Source organism: Dermochelys coriacea, chromosome 9 (genome assembly GCF_009764565.3).
Source record: "Dermochelys coriacea isolate rDerCor1 chromosome 9, rDerCor1.pri.v4, whole genome shotgun sequence".
In the NCBI taxonomy this organism is placed as follows: Eukaryota; Metazoa; Chordata; order Testudines; family Dermochelyidae; genus Dermochelys; species Dermochelys coriacea.
Window position 1 is genome coordinate 7337259 of NC_050076.1, and position 21327 is coordinate 7358585.

The window sequence follows — 21327 nt, forward strand, 5'->3', positions numbered from 1 at the left end:
GACATTTTTTTGAAAGAGGAAAAAAGTGTCACCCCCACCCTGCTTCCATCTCTGTAGCAGCAGTTTACAAGGCCTGTGCACAAAGCTATCCACTAAACAGCTTAGCCCAGGAAGTATAAATACAAAGACTCCGTAACAACAGCTCCACTAGAAAAATAGGGAAATGTGCTGGTTAAACGCAATGGGATCAAATCCACAGGGAAAGAATGTTTGTTTTACAAGCTTCTAGGAGGGGATTGCACACAATGGGCAGTGGGGAAAACATAAAACTATTAGACCTGTTGGCTGGCTTCTTTTTTTTTTTAAGGATGTTTATAGATCCAGCACTTCTAATTGTCTAGCATATATCTTGAAAATCAGCAGCCCTATTTTCTGCCTCCTTTCCACATTCTTTTGTGTGCACGTGTGCCATGGTTTTAAGAAACTACTGGGGCTGTGGGGCTCTTTTCTTTAAAATCTTAGGCCAATAGCATTTCAGTTTGAAAAGCTTCTTTCTTTTAGCCACTTTGCCTGTCTGAGTAAAAAAGGAATCAGATGCATTGAACGGTGAAAGTAACTGAAATATGCTGAGCACTATTGATTCATAGATATATGGTTATGACCTGTGTTTCTGGCAGGTTTAGCATCTGAGACACCCAGGCTGCTACCGGCTGTGACCACATAAAACGTGATAGCCAGGACTGGTTGTATAGCAACTGATGCAAGATCTATAGCCAGACCTAGTGTAATTGTTTCAGATGGTCCCAGATAAAATATTTCTTCCAGTTATATCTCCCATGTGGTACTGGTTCTGTACTGCATAGGTCATTTAACCAGTGACAGTGGATAAGGGTCAAGATTTCCATTTCTTAAGGAAAGCCATAACACATGAGTTATTAGGGATCATTTTGTATTGTAAGAAGATGTTTATCCCTCTGGGCCCAGTACATGCAGACCAGGAGAATGAAGAATACTCGCAAAATGTATTGGAATGTGGAGGAAAAAGTAGGTCTTTCAAGCTTAGTAATAAGTCTCTGTGCATGTGATACAGCTGCCCTTTCCTTGACAGCAAGATGCTCCTTTATCAGAATGTAAGCTCAGTTCTAAGGAGAGATACTTTTGTGCTGTCCAGTAATGATGGTGGCAGAGTATGGTAACTTCATGTGCTCTGTGCCTTGGTTAACAGCAAGAAGTTTTGCATTGGATTAATTGACAGTAAAACAGACAAGCGTTTGTATTGGTCTCATTTTCTCCTCCCTTGCCAGCGTGGTCAGTCATGCTGGGAGGAAAAATCCCCGGTTCTCAAAGCTTACCCCTTTTCTTGGACTATTACCTACAGTTTTAACATGACTGTCACAATCTTCCCTTTGCGATTTCAAAGTGCAGATTTTTAGGCGTGGTCCACACACAGATAATAAGGAGCAAGCTATATCAGGAGAAACACTTGTATAAGGACATAACTGCATCCCCACCAGGAAACCTGTATTACTTTAACTGTACTGGCACAGTAAAAATGTTACAACTTGTGTGTAGACAGTATCTGAGTGTTTGTGGATCATGAGAGAAATGTTGCCAATATTCTGTGTCTATGTGAGGGTGTCAGACAGAAGTTGTAAGTGTGTCTCCTGTATCTTGGCTTCGGCTGGAGCAGTGATTCTTAAACTGTGGGTCAGGACCACAAAGTGGGTCACGACCCCACTTTAATGAGGTCACCAGGACTGGCGTTAGACTTGCTCAGGCCCGGGACTGAAGCAAAGCCCGAAGGCTTCAGCCCTGGGCAGTGGGGCTCAGGCTTCAGCTTCAGCCCAGCGTGATGGGGCTTAGGTTTTGGCTTCAGCCCCTCCATCCAGGGCAGAAGCCCTCAGGCTTTGGCTTCCCGCCTCCCGGGTGGGGCTCGGGCTTGGGCTCAGGTTTCGGTCCCCTTCTCTGGGTCGTGTAGTAATTTTGTTGTCAGAAGGGGGGGTCACAGTGCAATGAAGTTTGAGAACCGCTGACCTAGAGCATCTAGCTTCAGAGTGTCAGGGATGAGGCTGTAACAAGTGATGATAACAAAGAGTTGCAACAGGACAGCATAAGTCTGATTGCTGTGTAGTTGCCTAGAGATGGGAAGTGGAAATGGTCCCTCCATATAAGGGAGCCTTCCACGCTTTAAAGTGTTGTTCCATCTGTACCCACAATTTTTTGTTTCTTGAGTTGTCTGCGAACGTTCTCAGTCATTCAGGCAGGGACCCGTGATGCTTCTTCGTCCAAAGACTTGAGTCCCTCCTTGAGATGGCTAACCCTGCTCTGACCAGAGGTGAGCAGCAAAGAGCAGTATATAGTGGCCTTGCATTTGCTGAACAAAGGAGTCATATTTCTAAAATCTCTAGCCTAAAAGTGTAATTACCAAAGTAATTACATTTTCTAAATTACCTAGACTTAGGAGTGCAAGCACCATGCAGACTCTCACCAAGGAGACTAACACGGCTGCTACTCTGAAACCTGTACTGGAATTTGTTGCCCTTAAGATAACATTATGTTAAATTTTCATTAACTCCTCACTGCAGCTGCTATCCCATTGTCGTGCCTTCAGCACTGTGGCTATGGGTCAGTTGCTGTGTATTATATATAAATCACCTATTCACTGGGGACATTTACAATTATTGCATATTTATGGGCAAAATGCATTAGGGAAGCTGGAACCCAAAATAGGTAGCTTATATTTTCACATTGCCTTTCATCCCGAGAAATCCCACAGGGCTTTAGAGACTATGTCACACAGAGCGGCACCCCTGAGATGGGATGGTGGAAACCAGCTGGGGCATAGCACAATAGTGGAAGGCAAGGCCCCACGGATATGAGAATACCGAGGGATATTAAATGGGCATGAAGAACAGACAGGATCTCTGGGTTGGACCCTTCTTTTTGTCCCTAGCTACACACCCCCAATAGACTGCACAGGACTTCACTGTGCTTCCTGGAGATGATGGCAGGCTGAACCAACCAGGGTGGAATTGGAACCCATGGCTCCAGGGAACCCTGGGTTTCAAACACGAGACTTCATCCATGAAGGTTCCCATCTGGCTGCTTCTTCGCAATTTAAACTGTAATTGTTTCATTTTTATGTTAGCTCCTTTGAGTAAAATAAAAGTCCTTAAGCATAGCCCTGGGTTAAAGTAATGTTGTGGATGTCAGTTAAGAGGCTGGTGGTTGGGGACGCCCTGGTGTACTGCCAGATTAACGTGCGAGCCTTTCACCTTGGAAAACCTGAATTGAAATACTTTGGGCCAAGAAAGAAAAGACATCTGGCCGTCTCAGGCAGCTCCCTGCTGGACTGGAGGGCCTTGCCCCCCACTCTCCAAGCCATTATTATTATTTGTTTGTATTCTCATATCATCTACATGCCCCAACTAAGGTGAGGCCCCACTGTGCTAGGCAATGTCTAAATACAGATTTAGAGGTAGTCCCTGCCCATAAGAATTTTACAATCTAAAATAGAGATGGATCCAGACAGACAACAAATAAGCAATCGTCAAAAGTGACAGTACCGCTTCTCCCCACTTCCCATGCTCACAAAACAACCTCTCCCTCACCCTCCCCTCTGTCCAGCTGTCAGTCAAACTCCTTCTCAGCGCTTGTGCATCCCGAGTACCTTCCATCTCTCCTCCCAGGCCCCAGAGAAAACCAGGCAGCCTCACTTAGGTGGAAGCAGTTTTCTTTCCTTTTTTTAAACCATGTTATTTAATTCACCCTAATGGGCATAAATAGTTTTCATTCCAAAGGGGAGCAGACCTGCCTATGCCATGGTACTGACCAAGTTAACAAATGGGAGTGCTGTACTCTCCTGAAATGAGGAGGGGGTTGAAATTGTGACAGGGTGAACAACATGCTTTGTGTATGTGCACACGGGCACCTGGTCAAAGGGAGTGTGGCCTGATTCATCTTTGTTCTGACCATGAAACCCCGGCAATTACTACTTATAAATTGGCAATTTGTATTTGTACATTTCCTATCTTAGTCCCTTCCTCCAACGTCAGATGATGCATTTCCATTCGTGCTGCATTGTACATCTCCCAGAGTTGGGGGCACCTCCCCAGGCTCTGTGCTATAAAGAACCCCTTCCCTTTAGTTTTTTTTTGGGGGGGAGGCTCAGTACGTTTTTCTGGTCCCACAAATTCCTTCTATTGGGAGTTAGCTAGCTTCTGTTGTCCTGTGGGTTTAGAGGGGTGTGTGTGTGTGTGATTGTGAGAGAGAGAAATGGTATCTAAAATACAGCTAATGGACACAATGCTGTGGTCCCTATACAGAATGTCAGGTTAGACCTAATTCTTTACAGCATGTCAGAACTAACAGTGCATGGAGGGGATTGGTGAATTTTGATACGCTCCAATTTTAGGAGTGCCTTTGAAAGGGAAAGTGTGCTACTAAAAACCTGGCATAATCTTGGTTAACGACCTCTCTGATACAAAACCAAAGCTCTTCCTTGAAGCTCTGCACAAAGTCGTTATCAGCCCTCTCAAGGCACAAAAGCAGTCATGTCCAGGGAAATGACAGCGTCCCTGCTAAGAGTGCTACAATGGGACTGCAGCCAGTGGTGGGGCTGTAGATGAGGGAGGTGGAGTATAGGCTTTGAGACTATCCTCACATTGTGTTGAGAGTCTCTCGTGCTGTATAGGATGTACCCTAACAATGTAACAGGACGTAAGGGGATGCAGGGTCATACTGGCCTAGCCCCTTGTTTCACTGTCTCTTCTCGGCCCCCACCCACAACCACTGAAGATATATCAGTATTTCAACTGAGCCACGGCCTGTGACCACAGATATTTTCCCTTCCAGTAGAGAGATGGCAACCCCTGGTACAGGGATTTGTGTAAGGATCCGCAGGTCTAGTACCCGGCTCTGCTGCTTCCTGGGCGAGCTCTAATTGAAAGTGGCTGGCCGGCTGTGAGCCTTGTGGGCCCAAGCACCAAAGGATGTGCGCCCACAAGGGTCCCGATAGGCCTGCTCCCTGTTTGATTACTTCAGGCGCACTGCTTAAGCCTGCTGGGAACACCCGGACGTTGTCGGTGCAACTAGGCAGATCCCCAGCCACCAGCTATGACAAACCTTGCTCCAGCCTTGTTCTGAGCCTTGTCCCCAACCCTGCTCCTGCTTTCTTCCTGCCCTGTTCCAGCACTCCTTCCTTGCCTGGCTTCTGATTCTGTCTCTGACCCTGGGCTCTAGCTGCAACTTTCTGAGGCTGGCTCCACCCACTAGGCCTGGCCGCCCACACCCCAGCCGTGACAGTGTGGATAGTGGCGCTGTACTGAAAAAAGGCCCCTTTTGACCGTTTTCAAGGGATGCAGTAGGACAGCCATTGTAGGCTTTCTCCCCAACACAAGAGCTGTAATGGGAGACTGCCTGGCAACATGAAAGAGGACACTACAAAGAAGGAAGCTGAGTAGACTTTGGAAAATTTGTCCTTAGAGTAGTCGGAACCCAGAGATCATTTGACTTATGGCTGATCCTATGGAAGAAATTAAGTGCAAGAAAAGCTGTCTCCTGTATTTGCTGTAATCAGCACAGAGATCAGACATCTTTTCTGTGTACTATCTGTCGATCCAGGCAGGCACTTACATGGCATCCACCATCCTGCTCTCTGAGTGCCGATGCATAATAAGTCCAGATTCCTAATTATTTTCCATTCCTCTGAAGTCTCTCCAGTTGGCACAGCTCTCTCAGAAGGAGCGCAATGTTCCAGGTCCCCTGTTACCCAGAGACATAAAAGAGAGGTGCTGTCGGTCTGTGACAAGATGCATCTGATTAGGCACCCCATATTTGCAGTGGTGTGTTTTGCTTACATAGCACATTGCAAACTCCAATCTAATGTGCTGTCCGTGATCACCTCAGTCTTTCAGCATTATACTGGTTTCCAGGTCTCTCCCTCCTATTATGGATGACTTTTCCTCCAATATATCAACTTCCATTTTTCCAATGAATTTCATTTTAATTCCTCACCATGGTTTGGATTTGTGTCAGGATTATGAATTTGTGGTGGGGCTTTGTATGTTATCTTTGGAGTAGCTTTCTAACCCCAAGAGAACAGGATCTCAAATAGAAACACACTTAGAGACCTTTTCCTGAAGCAGTGATAGTATATTGATCATTTTGCATTTCCAAGGATCCCAAAGAGATTTACAGACATTGCTGATATACAAACTAGACAGGGAGCACTTCATGCATCAGTGAATGGGGCCACCTTTGGGCAGCATTACACAACTCTTTAGGACAGCAAGTGAAAAATATCTGCCACTGAAACATAAAAATGACTCTCCTTTCTACACATGGAACAATGGTGAGTGGTACATTATGACATAGCCTAAAATGCTAGCATTCCCAAATGCCAAGGTATATCCAATTCTGACACTCACAAGCTACTGATGAATAATGCTCTTTGTGTTACCAAGCTCTCTTCTGCAGTTTTTCCGTAAAGTGAATTTAAGACAGGCAATTATGAAGCAAGACTTAAATCAGGAGAGCAAGCCTGTAATTATAATTGAATTGTTTGAACAAGTCGTTTATCACTTACACATTAGCTCACAGCTTTTACTGCTGCTCTTCTGGACTGCCATTGGTATGATGCAGTCGGAACTTTTGCAAAGCATCATTTCTTAGTATTTATTCTTGTTTACCAAGAGAGTCACTTCTTAGAAGTGATATGGACATAACGTATAAACCAGCTGATGCAGCAACAGTGACTTTTTAAGCTCACCTGATAGATGCGTATCAGACTTGCTGAACTTTAGCACAGATGGGTCATTTTCCTGTCAGATGTAAATCAGGTGAGCTGGCAGTTTCATGATGTTATGTTCAGCTCAGTGTACTGAGTTTAGGCTTTCAGAACTGTCCATGCACATAATTTGTGCAAGCAGCTACCCTGCTGCATGTATACACCTGTCAGTATCACACAGTTGCCAAGTGTCATGAACCCTATGGAGGCAGCACTAGTTGATTGGCGTGGTTTGGGGAGATTGCTTAGGTAGCAGTTTCTCTAATTTGGCTTGAGTTGCACATTGTATGTCAAAAGTGCAATCCCATGTCAGTGTCCAATTCCAGATCTGCAGCACCACCAAATCCCAGGATTTCATAATGCAAAACATCAACATATATGTTTGCAAAGTCCTGTGCTGGACACAGGAAGTGTTTTATACTAAGAGTTGGTAGGCTGAAGCTTATTAAATGCCTTATTTGGATTTCAGAATCAAAGTGAAATTAGGGCTCTAAGCCTCAGCATTGCATTCGTTAGTCTTAGGCAATCACCTAAGGCCATGTCTTCACTTCAGAGTCAACTCAGGTGATCAGCCTGGGTTAGCCTAGCCCAGGTGAGAGCAGCTACATTGCAAAGCCATATCTTGGTGATTGTGCCCTTGCTAGTGTGTATTGCTAAGACTTCTGGGGGCGTATCCCATAGTTCTTCGTGCTTTGGTAAACTGAACTGCTCTGTTATTTTCTTCCTGGAGAACTTGGTCCTGTGCTTCCAGTAGGGTGACCAGACGGCAAGTGTGAAAAATTGGCACAGGGTTTGCGGGTAATAGGAGCCTATAGAAGAAAAAGACCCCAAAATCGGGACTGTCCCTATAAAATTGGGACATCTGGTCACCCTACCTTCCAGGCACCTGGGGGGAATTGTGGGAAGGCTTTGGAGGACTTTCTGCACCCAAGTGATTTAGCCTGAATCATCACTGCAAAGTGGATGAGTTACCAGCCTGAATGAAAGCAGCACCAGGCCTGTAGCCTATACACCTAGCCAGGCCAGCTTGCCTGGGTTTAAAGCACCACCAAACTCCAGTGGGAGGGGACTTAGGGACAACACCTGAATAAACACCCAAGTTAGCTCTGCAGTGAAGACAGACCTTAAGGAAGAAGGTGACTGAGCAGGATGGAGTTCTGCCTTATGATGCAGAGACTCTTGTTTTCCATTTGACTGAGTTGGCACCAGGCTGTACCCAAATCAATATATATTCTCCATCTGCCAAGGAGTAACCCTCTGCCACTGTTGGCTCTCCGTGGCCGGTAATTGACTCTGTCCACCATGCGTAAAGGTAAACCAGCCCTCCTGGTTGCTGCACAGGTTCAGTTTGTTAGATTGTCAGACAGAATTAGTCCAGATGTTGCGTTGTAAAACTCCAAAGGAAATGTAATCCTGTTCTAATAAGATGTGGGCTTGGTTTTGTACACACTACAGCAAACAAGACTACAGGACATAACCCACAACATGGATTTAGTCACTGGAGGCATTCTGCAGCAGCTGGTGGAGTAGCTGTTCCCATGCAGAAGAGACCTTGCTGCAGTTTCATTCTGAGAAAACTGGGCTCTTTAAAAGGACTTTGCCACGAGTACTGCTTAGCTTCTCAATCTGTCAGCATTGAAAACTTCCTGATAAGAAGTGTCCAGGGTCTTGTCTCTCCAGGGTGCGTTCATTCCCTGGCAGAGCCCTTCCCTCTCGTCTGACACCCTGCTACTTAACAGCGGGTTTCTATTTTCCAGGTGCTATAGAAATAGTGACTACTGAATCCTCACAACCTCCCTGTGTTGTGGGCACTGTGAACAGTCATCATGGAAGCAGCACTGGGTAGAGATGTCAAGGCACGCTTCAGCTCTGTGCCCAGGTGGAAGCTGATGATCCCAGGGCACTCTCCAAATAAAGGTTCAGATGTTCCCCTGGCATCCTGGCTAACGTTCCTGCTCGTGCTGAAATGAAGTTGAATGCCCAAAACTGTTCTAGTTGTTGTATGGTTCTTGTGCTGTCAGTATCTCTCTGAACAGTCCTGGGATTTCAGAGTAAGAAAATATCAATCTCCTCCCTGCTCTTTCTGCTCTCATCAATGAGTTGCATGTCCTCTAATATCAGGAGATGTCATTTTTTTCGTATTGCACAGATGTGTGTGCACCGATCCTTTTAACGCTGCCGTTGGCCACGCCTAAATCCCTGTGTGTTGAGCCACAGACATTAATAGCTTCAGTCTGAATCCTTTAGGAAGAAATGTAAAGCCTCCTCCCTAGCTGTAGAAGTCTGGGTATCCAGTAGCTGTCAGGAAAACAAGAAATATAGCCGCAATCACCGCTGAGGCACAGAAAAATGCTGTTTCCATATGTATTCACTGAATATCTGTCTCCATAATTGTTTACTTAACAATACGTGAGGAAGCAATCAAAAGCACTTCCTCCCCTCTGTATGTCTCTGCATACCAACCGAGGCCAAGCGCTTTATCAGCCTCACTCACCTGGGAACACTGCTGCTTATAAAAATGTGAATAGCTGCATTCTCACTCAGACATGTCCTGTGCACTAGTGCTCAGGAAGGCAGCCAGCACAGGTCTGAATGGGTAGGAGCAAAGAGTTCTAGTTATGGGAGAACTCTTCAAAAACCAAGTCATTTTCAGCCTTGTTCCCCAAATGGCTGGGCTGATTTTCTTGGCTTACCAGAAGTACTCCCTTGGAGCTGAGATCAGGCTAGAAAAACGTCGGCCCGACAGGAGGTGTTTTTGGTTAGGTTTGTTGGGTTTGCATTATTTTGTTTTTGCAACAGATTTTTCATAAAATGGGGACCTGAGCCGGGCTAGCTCCTGTGTCCTTGGCTGTTGAGTCACTAACACGCTACGACCTAGTACTGGCTCTGATAGTAATCCAGGTGAAATCTTTTTACTGGCCTTCTGAAATTGGTGTTGGAGGGCGGCTTCTTTAGACCCGAGATACAGACTGCACTGGAGGTAAATATATGTATAGAAGCCAGGATAGTGACCTTTTCAGTTTACTCTAATGTACTGCTTTCCACTTTCTCCGTGATGTCAAAGGTCACCTGCCAAAGAAAGCCGGGGGAGCTGCCGGAGCGGGGCACTGGTTCCTGGGAGCAGCGGCCTCACATGCTGCTCCTTTCACCTCTGTGGTTCCTGGGAGAGCCCTGCGGTGCAGTGCATTCCGATTTCTATCTGCGGATATCTGCATCCGCGGGTATAAATTTGTATCTCCACAGGGCTCTAGTCACAGAACATTTTTTGTGAGGGGGGAGTGGGGGGAGGGGTCAGTACCGTACCAGTAAGAGTTAAAATCTACTTGCACCACTGCATACAATGCTAAGAGATCGGATGTATTCTGACTTCCTATGTGACCTCAGGGAAGGTGACCCGCCTGTGCCCAATTTCTCCATCTGTAAAGTGGGAATGATCCCTAGGTTGCAGGGGCATTGTGGGATTAATTTATTAGCCTGTGTAAAGCACTCTGAGATCCTCTAATAGAAGGTGATGGAGGAGAGCCAAGTCCTATCACCTCCACACCAGCTCAGTCTTAATTATCAAATCAACAAGTGTGTTTAGCTCTCTTGCCTTTGAATGCGATTACGCTATCAGACTTTGTTTTGTCTCCGATACTCACGGTTCAAAGTGCAGCTTGCAGCACTCATCTGTTGTAATGTTTTGCACTGACTGATTTGGGATCATATGAATCTTAGAACAGTGTTTCTCAAACTGGAGTCCGTGGGCCCCAGGGGGTCCACGAGGGTAGTCCAGGGGCACTGCGGGACCCACTGATCAACTGCCCCCCCGCCCTCCCAGAGCCTACTGCACACCAGGGAACAGCTGTTCTGCAGCGCTCAGGAGGTGCTGGGAGGGAGGGGGAGGAGTGGGTACAGGGTGTGCTCAGGGGAGGGGGCAGAAAGAGTCGGGGTAGAGGGGCAGGGGTAGAACTGGGGCAGGAAGAGGTGGGGTGGGGCTGGGGCCTTGGGGAAAGGGGTGGAGTGGAGGCCGGGCCTGGGGCTGAGAGGGGGTCTGGGGGGTCCGGGAAAATTTTAAAATCAAAATGGGGGTCCTCGGGTTGCTAAAGTTTGAGAACTGCTGTCTTGGAACTAGTACTGTGAGTTGAGCTAGTCTGAACTCTTCCTTGTGCTGAACCTTCACCAGCCGTTGGTTCACTTGCCTTACTCTCTGTCCTTCCCGCTCGTCTGTTACGTACTATCTTCAGGTTTCAGAGTAGCAGCCGTGTTAGTCTGTATTCGCAAAAAGAAAAGCAGTACTTGTGGCACCTTAGAGACTAACTATCTTCAGACATCCATAAGTTTTCTTTTTAAAAGTTAATACATTTTATTATGGAGTCCCTCAGACTCATAGAATTACCCCTCAGCTAGCTGGCTTATTCAGTAGAGCACTCTCCCCCAGTCTTACAGTCAGCTGATACCTGCAGTCTCCTGGGACGGGAATGGCAGGGGACCTGCATCATGGTGTAGTGTTCAGGAGCAGCATCCACTTCAGTCGTTTGCACCTTGGGTGTCTTTAAAGTTCATTCTGACTGTCTGTGCGTCTCTCCCCTGTGGGCATGCTGGGTGTCTGGTACGCTGTAGTGTATAGGGGTGGGGATGCATAAGCTGTTTATTGGACAAGGCATTTCATTAATGGATGCTTCACCCTGCATTGATGCTTCATATTCCTTTGCAGTCTCACTCACAGGCAAAAGATCTCTCTCAATTGCCTGCAAATCAAGTCAGCCACATCCCACAAAGATTAGCCAAAGAGATTGAGTCTAGGTTGCTCTAACTGCACACCATGAGCTGTTTCCAACCTGAGAGTCTCCCCTTTCCTTCTCTTCCACGTTAAAGAGAAGAACCTTCCTAAATTTCTTGCATGAAAGCCATATGCAGTGCATTATATACTGCAGATTGCACTCATGCAGAAGAAGAACCAGCATGGCAAATAGTCACCCTTAATACATCAAAATTCCATCTAATCTGTATCATTTAAATAAAACTGTATTTGATGGTACTATCAATGCAAAAGGCATAATTTTGGGAGGTCTTTGTTATTATATATTATGTCATTGCAATAGAGCACAGAGACCCAATTCTGAATGAAAGTTTCTGGACCACGTTGATGCACACGTAGCAATACAGACAAACTAGCATTACTACCTCACATAGTGAGACCTGTAGCATTAACTCTCTTTAAAATACCTTCTGGTGCAATTGCTTGGTATGTGAAAACAGTCTGCGCAGTTCTGTACAAGACCTTCAGAAAAGCACACTCCCAACAAGCTTGCTTTCTAAAGGATAAAGTTCAGACACTGGAACGGGGAGAACTTAAAACTTCTTTTTACTTTGGGTGAGTGAAGGTGCCGTAGGGAGAGGGTGGTGGCAGAGTGCTCAGATAGGCTGACGTTTGCTTTGGGAAGAAGTAGGATTTGTGGGGGCTGGGGGGGGAGGCAAAGAGGGCTGAAGAAAGGAATTAAAGGTGGCAGAGGTGGTAGGTTGTAGGTGTGGCCTTGTCTACTCTGGGAAAATTAGTTCTAGTGTTTCAGCAATAGTGCAGCTGAATGATTGCTGTCAGTAGTGAACGCATTAGTGAAAACCAACCTCGGGTGTCTTTACCGTTGTGTTTTGAAAACCTCCTCTGAGCAGCTGCACTGTTGCTGAAAAAGGGTATGATTTTTGGTAGTGTAGACACATGCAATGAGGGTTGAAAAGTAGAGTTGTTTTGTGAGGCAGATGGTGGAGGAGAGAAGACATTTGCAGTGGAGGAAAGTGCCCATGATCCCTGGAGGTCTCAGTATTCAAAGACTACATCGAAAAGACCCTGGTAATGAAAGGCGGAGCGGGTGAGGATGTACCTGTTGGCCTTTCACAACACAACCCTACTATAGAACTGCAAACGCAAGCCCTGAGAACACACTTCTTGGGCATTCCACACAGCTCCGCGAAGTAGTCTGAGACAAAGGGCACTTGTGCCAGGATCTGTGGTGGTATAAACCTCCCTAGAACTCAAATAAGCATGAGCCATTGCCTTCGTAATGGGCAGAATGCCAGAGCATTGTGTGTGTTTATCCATGGGCTTCATTTGTGTAATGCTGGAGCGAGTCGCTGTTTATACTTGACAACTAAGCTGTTGATGCAAAGTATGATTTAATAGTGAGACTTGACTAAAATATGCAAATACAACTGCGTAGGGACTGGCCCAGAGCTTTACAAAGATTAGCTGTTAAATTGGCCAGTACGAAAACATCATTAACCAGACAACATAATTGCTCATCTCCTGCTTCTGTTGCTCAGAGAAGAGACAGATTTTATTTAAAACCGAGCAAGCCCTGTATACAAAAGAGGCTCATGTTAATGCCACATCATGTACTATCTGTTGCAGAGTATTTTGTTAGACAACAATGTTATGTTGTAACATTGGGGAACTTGCAAAGGAAATCTGTGATATTATTATGGAACATAAGAGTCAACCTAAAACATGGACCATTGGAAGGCCGTGTGGATATTAAAGCATCTCCATTTGGATGTTGGATGGTCGGAGAAAGATGGCAGGTTTTGAGGCAGAAGGAGGAGGGAACACAGTATGTTTAAAAAAAAAAAAAAAAGTCCATCCACTTGGCAAATGCATGAAATCTGTTTGGATGTCCTTGGGTCGGACAGTTAACACAGCAGCAAGACAGCTTTCCCCAAATCCTAGGCCAGAGACTTGGCTGTCACTATTGCAGCTGTACGAGATAGATAAGGGGGTGTGAATGCGTCCTTTGCAGTTATGACATCAAGTAAAAACCAGGAGATTCAGTCCAGGCACTTGGCATTTTGCAGGTATTGTGTGTGAGATGGAAAAATAAACAGCAGCTCTCCCAAACCTCGACTCTCAGCCTTAGGACTTGGGCAATTAATTGAGCCATATATGGCTGCTGGCCGCGGAACAGTGCTGTGTACATGCCACCCAGTCGCTCAGTGTGACTGTGACCAGACGGATCAAGGTGAAATTTTTTAGACATACAAGCCTTATTTACTGACTTTGTCCTTAAAGTGCTCCCCATCTTCTCACTGAGATTCAGCTCCGCAGTGATTTCCTTAGGGACTAATGCTGTTCGGAACAGCTAGGTTCTCCCAGTAGGGAACTGAAACCATATGATGTGACTTGACTTGTGTGGCCAGTCACACACCATCAAACACTGGCTTCCAGACCTCAGAACTGCAGTGTACATACAAGCCTTGGGCTGAAATATGTTTGCTATAAAAATGTTCTTTGAACAATTACAAATCAGAGACAATTTCAGGGAAACCTTCATTGATTCACAGACAGGGGAGCCAAACAAGCTAAATTCACAGAACAGTTTGTTCATAACAAATAGTTCCAGCCAGCTCAAGTAGCCAACGAGGCACAAGAGTATCAAACTCGCTTGCTATATTTATTGTATTGTAGTTACTGTTGGTCATTAGTTGACTAAAGTAGTTTTTCATTCTACCTATGTATTTCAGGGATACAAGAGATGCTTTGTGGTGACATCATTTGTCTAAACAATAGGAAGTACCCTCCCAAACTTATGTAAGAAAGATAAAGGCTTCAAGGATGTCTGATGGGAACCACCTCCTATCCGTTCCCTTTGTTGCAATACAAGCACTCTTTCAAAATAATAGCTGCTCTCGGAGCACTTTCCTTTCTGGCCTGTAGCTGGATGTTAGACCAGTCAGATGTTGATAGTTACTGAGGGTTGAACCCCACCACTGGCTAGACGCAGCCTGTCAAAGCCCATGAGAATTTGAATGTCTAAATCCCCCCCCAGTTTTTTTTTTCTTCGTTTTATTGGGTAAGTTTTTCATGGCTGAAATTGCCAGCTGCGAAATATACTAATCTCACTGGGAACTTGGACATCTCACTTGAGGTTGGGTTCCTTTTTGCATGGTCGATGAGGTGCCTATACCAAGACACAGTTGTACACCTGTATCTTCCCTTTTGTTACTGAAGTGGCATCCAAAAGAGCTTTTGTTGCACTCTGATTCTGTTTTCGGACCATGTCTGGTTGTCTTACAATGCGTTGAAGTGAGTAATTTTAAAAATACTTGTGAGCTGCAAGCTAGCCACACGTGTCAGAGTTGTGCAACTGTGCAGAGTTACTCTGTAACACTGGGAAAACATCTTGCTGCAAGCAAGATGTCATGTCTTTATTAAACATTAGGAGGCAGTGACCACATTAAATCCTCCAACCCATACTTTGCATGCACACACATGCAAGCGCAGGGTGCACAGATATACTCAAGGTGTGTATGAGAAGGATTTGCTTTGGGACTGTACCAGCAAATGACAATAACCAATGAGTTTCCAATACAGAAGCATGGATTTACACAGCATAGACTAAAATGCTGAGCATTAGCACCCGAGAACGTAGCCTTTACACAGAGATGTCTGTGTTAACGTGGATATTTTTTATAATAAGCGTTAATAGTTTGGAACAAAGCAATGCAACATGTCGATGTGTGAAGATGTTCCTTTCAAGAAGAGATCTCTATTGGGAAATTTCTTTATATTCAATTAATTCTGTGTTCCCATCTCTCTAAACAACATGTTAATACTTTCAAGCTGCATATCTGCTGAGCAGCATTGCCAGATAGAATATATTTCATAATGAGATGATGAGACTAGTGTTATTGTAGACATTTCTTTCTAATAGCTGCAAAGTAAGGAAAAGTAATGTCTGTATCCTTTAGGTTTCCCCTCTGTGTATATAGCCTGCATATGTGAGAGATATATTAACTGAACGGATATAATGCAAGAGTTCAGTTTTATAAATCAGTTATTGTATCAGTGTTTAATGCAGCATATAGAAAGGGTCTACTAAGTACAAATTAAGTTACTCCAGTGAGAGGACTCTCCCTGTGTATTAGCTCTTAATTTCTGAAAGCTCTACTAAACTCGCTACTAATAGTGCAGTTGCTTCATGAGACAGGAGAGAGACCTGACCCTAACTGGTTGGACCTGTGTGGTGGCAGTGGTGCTCCTAATTTGGAAACATTGTCTGGAATGTATTGATATGATCGTTAATAGACATTAGACTGATACCTTGTTCTGCAGCTCATTGGAAACAGAGAACAATGACATATTGTAAAAAAAAAAAATTCTCTTTTCTTGCTATTAAAATTCTTGGTGGAAATTTTCTGACCAGCTCTAAATAAACAAACAACTGAGTACGGGGAAAAACCTGGAAATAGAAAACATATGGTCAAAGCAACAGGTAAATGATTTGACTCTTTTCCTGTCCATTTCCAGCTCCAATTCTGTAGTCCCAGCCATTCAAGATCAGTTACTGTATCTGTCATAGCTGGGGTGGAAGGGAGACAAGATCCCAGTACTAATCAACAATTGTAGAGCAGCTTCCCCAGAGCTGAAAACAGGATTATTGTAATGCAGTTGTGTTGCACTCAGAACGACCTGCATTTTTTTAATCCTTGACGTTCAACTAAACTTTGCATATTTCCTTGGCTGCATCCATTCCAAATGTATACCCCTCCTAATAGAATTCAATGTATTACAATGCAAGGTCAAATGAACAACTTCTAGCAGTGACCCTTCCTTTGGATATGAGGGCACTAGCATTCCCATTAGAATTAACAACCTCTGTATGTTCATCCTGAAGACAATAAGTTAGCACACTAAACGTGAGAAATAGCAACAGCAATTATAACTCCTGCGGTTGGTTTACCTAGTTCAGATAAAGTAATTCCAACAAATCACTGCTAACTTACATTGAATCTTGGTGATGCTCAAAGGTCAACTAACTATTTTAATGTCCTCTTTACTTGCACACACCTCAGTACAACGACGTTGCTGGGTCTGGAAGCAGAGGTAACCATGTGTCACTTAGGGATTGTTTGGATGGCAAGTTAATGCACAGTGAGCTGGGGTGCAAAATACAGCACACTAGAGTGCCGTGCACCAGCTGTTGGTATGGATCTCAGGGCCACACAATGGAAGTTCCCTAGTGCAGGTTGTGCACTGGAATCGGGCAGTACAAGTCAGCTTCTGGGCAATCACCCTTATAGGATTTCCTTCCCAGTTCTGCAGACCTCACAGAGTTGGCCAATTTGCAAAAGCACACAAATCCCTACCTGAGCTGCCAAACCCTCGCTGGGACCATGAAAAGCCCATGGGCACTGAAATGACAGTCCTTTATAGTTCTTGAATTAGAACCTATTCTACCCTATGCACAGTTGCATTTTAAAACTGTGTTTCAAATGCAAGAAGCTGCTATTCTATCAAGGTCAGGAAATTCAAAGGTGACCTCTCCTGGCAGTCAGAACCCACCGCACAGACATATGTATGGGGTTTTGGGTGGTTAGTTAGGGTGTTGAGTTTGCTTTGAGATTTTTCATTGCTGGAAAGATCACAGTTATGGAGACAAATTTACTGCAAATCTGCTTGTATCAGGCTCCAGGAGACGTGACAAATACAGATTTTTTTTTTTAAAGTTCTTTGAGTGGCCTCTTGTCTATTCCAACTGGTGAGATCCAGGTGCCTGCGCTGAGAGCTTCCGTCACCTTCTGGAAAGCAGTGTCCGTTGGGGCCGCTCGCTCCTCCTTCTGTCCTGGAGAGTTCCCAGAGCATAAAAGGGGGAACAGCTCCAGCCTCCGTTCAGTCCTTCTAACTTCCCACAGTGCCCTTGACACTCACTTCACCGTATTTTCTCTTTTTTCCTGTCCTTTTTGGGGTACGTTTTGATTACAGTTGGTGTGTCAATCAGTCAGGATATTAACAAAGGAAAGGAGAGAGCCATCCACCACGGGCTTTGTCTGGACCCACGGAAGGGAGAAGGGTACCTCACACCCCTGCGACTGATGTGGGAGGCTCCTCAGGTCTGGCCTATTTAAGTCTGGCAGTCTGTAAGTCCGGCATCACCTTGAGGATCCAGTCACCATGAAGGTTCCTGGATCCGTCCAGATTGAGCCTGGCTATGTGTGTAAAGTGGTTCTCTGGCCATTGGATCTGACTTCTGAAGGATCCAGATCCTGAAAACCTGGATCCTGAAGGCAAGTGTGGCTGCAAGTTCTGAAACCAGGGGCCACAGCAAGGGAAGGACTTGGAACTAGCACATGCGGAAATATAGCTCTGACAGCTGAGTATGGAACTCGGGCTGACAAGTATGGCGCCAGAGCCAGCAATCCACCTTACACCTGGATCTGGCAGCCAAACATGGATCCAGGACCAGAGGCTGACTCTGGATTCAACAGCCAAATATGAAGGACTGCCAAGCATGATTGCATGGGTACCACCTTTGACTGAGGAGAGTCACTTATGTTGTAGTTCTGTACAACTGAAACCCCAGATCTGCCCAGGTCATTAGAGTCCAGTACCACAGTTCCCACATGATGAGCTTTGCAAAACCACTTGCTTTACTGATTCTGTGCCCAAAATAATGCTATGAGCCAGCAGACTTCATGTTGAGGTCCTCATGACATGGAAAAGGGAAACACATTACAAGCTTCTGATTTGATCCAGGATGATGATGGCCAGAGCTAAGGCTTAAGCTGTCTAGCAGAAATTCAGTCACCCAGAATCAGGTTTATGAGAATCCAGCTGCTGAGGACCTGACAGACTAGAATTGACACCTTGGGATGTGAGGGTACAATACCCACCTCAGTTCTATCAATTCTAAGATCTCACAGAATCAGAGATTTCACTATTACAGAGTCTCTGTAGGCCATAAGTGGCCAGTGCCAGATCTCCGGAAAGAGCAGCCTATTGGCTTCAGAGCCTCTTTGTAATTCTTGAATGCAGAGTTGAAAAGAGATGCGTGGAATTCTCTTCTTCGGGGTGAAAAAGTGCATTGCCAAGATTCTGCAGTGCTGCAAGTCCTGTTTGTATTTAGCTCTGTATATGATTGGCCATAACACCTGCTCTGATATTCCTTGGATCCAACAACATAAATACGCTGATGGTTCAGTGGGTCTGACCTCTCAAATGAGGGAATTATATTAGTACGTTATTGGGCTCCAGGCTACTGACCTCCATTGTAACTAATTCCCAGTTCCAAGCCAGGAAGGTGACTTTTCAGGTCCAGTTTTGAAGTGATCCCTCCACGGGTAGTGCATTTGGTAGCATCCGGCATGGGTAGTAGAAACACAGAGGGGATTCCCATCCTTTGCTTTCCTAAGCCTCCCTTGCTTCCACTAGAGCACTCAGGTCCAGTGTGGCAGTTTTCAGAAGGCCTCAGTAAACCTAGCTTTGATTGCTCCCATCCTGGAAGGAAATAATAAATAATAACTAGGCTGGATTTCTTGCAGTGGTACCTAAGGGTTGAGACATTCATCACCTATACTTAATGGTGCATGAGGTTTGTTTCTGGCCACACTTTGGGGTTTGCCCCGTTATGCAATGTAGGCAATGGGACTACATGGTGTGGAGCAAAGTGCTGTCTGGCTGTACCAGTACCCTGAGCACTATCGTATGCTCCTCTGGGTTCTAGAGACAGAGCTCTGTCTAGTTTCCAGAAGTGCTGTAGAGCTGCTTCTACTTCTGTGCCATGGCTGCACTGAAACTGCAAGCAGCAAGCACCTTCATATCTTCATTTATCTGTCTCTCTGCATGGCTGTTGGGCCTCTCTCAGAAAGTGAAGTAAGAGTGATCAAGGATGACCTCTGTCAGTAAAACTGAACTTACCCATTCTGTAGCAGCAAGTATTTCATTGAATGCCTGGCTGTCAGGCCTATTCCCACTGAGTGTTTGGGTGTCTGTCTGTCTGCGTGGGCTTGAACCTCAGTGTGTGTGATTGTTCTCCCCTACCGCTTTGCCTAAACAAAGGTACTTTCATACCTGCTTAGAAGACCCTGTGCTCACTATTCCAGACTTGCAGTGGACAGGTTCCTTACTGGTGAAATAACATTGATACCTTTTATCCCCAGGCTGTTTCAGAGAGTACATCCGCACTGCAGTTAGAGGTGTGAAGCTGCAGCAGTATGGGCTTCACGAGCCCATCTGGGACCTGGGTATGTACCCAAGTGGCTAGCCAATCCTGCCATGACTTCACTGCTATTGTTTTTGGAGCTAGCTAGATCAAAGCTAGCTCTGGTGTGTCTACACTTGCCGTACTCCCACCTCTGATTGCACTGTCAACACACTCTGAGGCCTGAGCAGGCCTGGTCATGGATATGCATAATAAATCCAACATCCGTATTATCTATTTACCAAACAAAAATGGGGATGGTTTGGTGTTAAAGCACTGAAGTTACATTACAAATGGAAAAGGCCTATCATGTAAAGCAAATGTAGAATAAAGTCTTACAGATAGAGGATGGATCACATTAAACCAATAGTATTCCCAACCTCGCCTCTTAGTCCATACAAATTGGTAGAGTTACTATTGATGAGGGGAACCCTAATTTTAAATTTCCTATCTTTTGTATGACATGTAACATCACCGTGGCATCACCACTAACATAGTATCTCTGTAATGAATTTCCCTGGGTGATCAGACATTCAGCAAACCTGCTATGCTTCCCAGCAAACCCATTGTTTTTCACTCAGGGCTATGCCTGAATCCTTGCATTGAAACATGGTTTTCCCACTTACTATTTAGTTTAAGATTGTAGATGCTGGATACAAAACCTTTTGGGTCATTTAAATATGCTGAAAGGCTGCCCAAGCCCCGATATTATCCAGAGCATTTAAGTAGTTGTTATACAAATAAACCCCAGCGTATTACCTGCTTTCCCCCCTCTTGCCAATGCTTATTCCATCTGCTTTAACCCCAGTCTGCCTCCCATGCCCTCATGTCTCCCTTCCTTCCCCCCAATGTTCCCATGTCTCTGAAAATCTTGGTAACCAGCATGTTCATGTGTTGTGCTTCAAAATTAGTTCAGACCAAAAATAATAAGACAGGAGCCAGTTGGATTGCTTGCCACTTATGGATACAACTGTTCCCCTCAACCTGCCCACACTCCACGCTACAAATGAAACCCATCCCCCATGAGCAGTGATCTACAGCGTTTAACTTCTGTGCAGCCGTAAGCCCAAGGGAAAAGCCTCCCCAAAAACTACCCCAAGCAGAACTTCCCATAACCAGATAAGGGAGAAGAGCTGAAGACTCTGAAGCCTGCTAGGGGCTTCTCTATGTACAACTGTTAGCCTAGTAGATGCTCAGATATTATAGTGATAGGTGCCAGTACAGAACCTACACACAGACAGGGTTTGTATGAGGTGACCACCATCCTGGTGGCTGATATGATTCCCTAAATCTTCTGCTACCTTCCTAGATCATAGAAATTTTCCTATAGCAAAATTGCTCACCTAAATGCTCACCTATCATGGGTATTTGCTTCCATTGGTGTCCCTCTAGAAGTCTTCACTCCAGGCCCTACCCTGGGACTCCATCCTAAAGCTTCTGCTGGAAGGTTCCAATAGCAATCTCTGTTATAAGTTTTGGTCTCCAAAGCTCAGAATTTAATAGACCTTTGTTCTAATTCTAACACTTCACACTTTCTTCAGGCATTCAAGTGACTCAGGCCTTTGGTCAGCAGTCCCAGGTGAAATGGAATTTTTAATCAGGTGCTCAGAGTGTTAACATCCCCTCCTTTGAGCCTGTGGGGGAAATTTC

The 21327-nt window shown here is 45.1% G+C and overlaps 1 protein-coding gene across 10 annotated transcripts in view; it reads left to right on the plus strand.

Moving 5' to 3' along the window:
- DIS3L2 (DIS3 like 3'-5' exoribonuclease 2) overlaps positions 1-21327 on the plus strand; it is a 284495-nt gene that overhangs the window by 218193 nt on the left and 44975 nt on the right. The window lies entirely within an intron of this gene.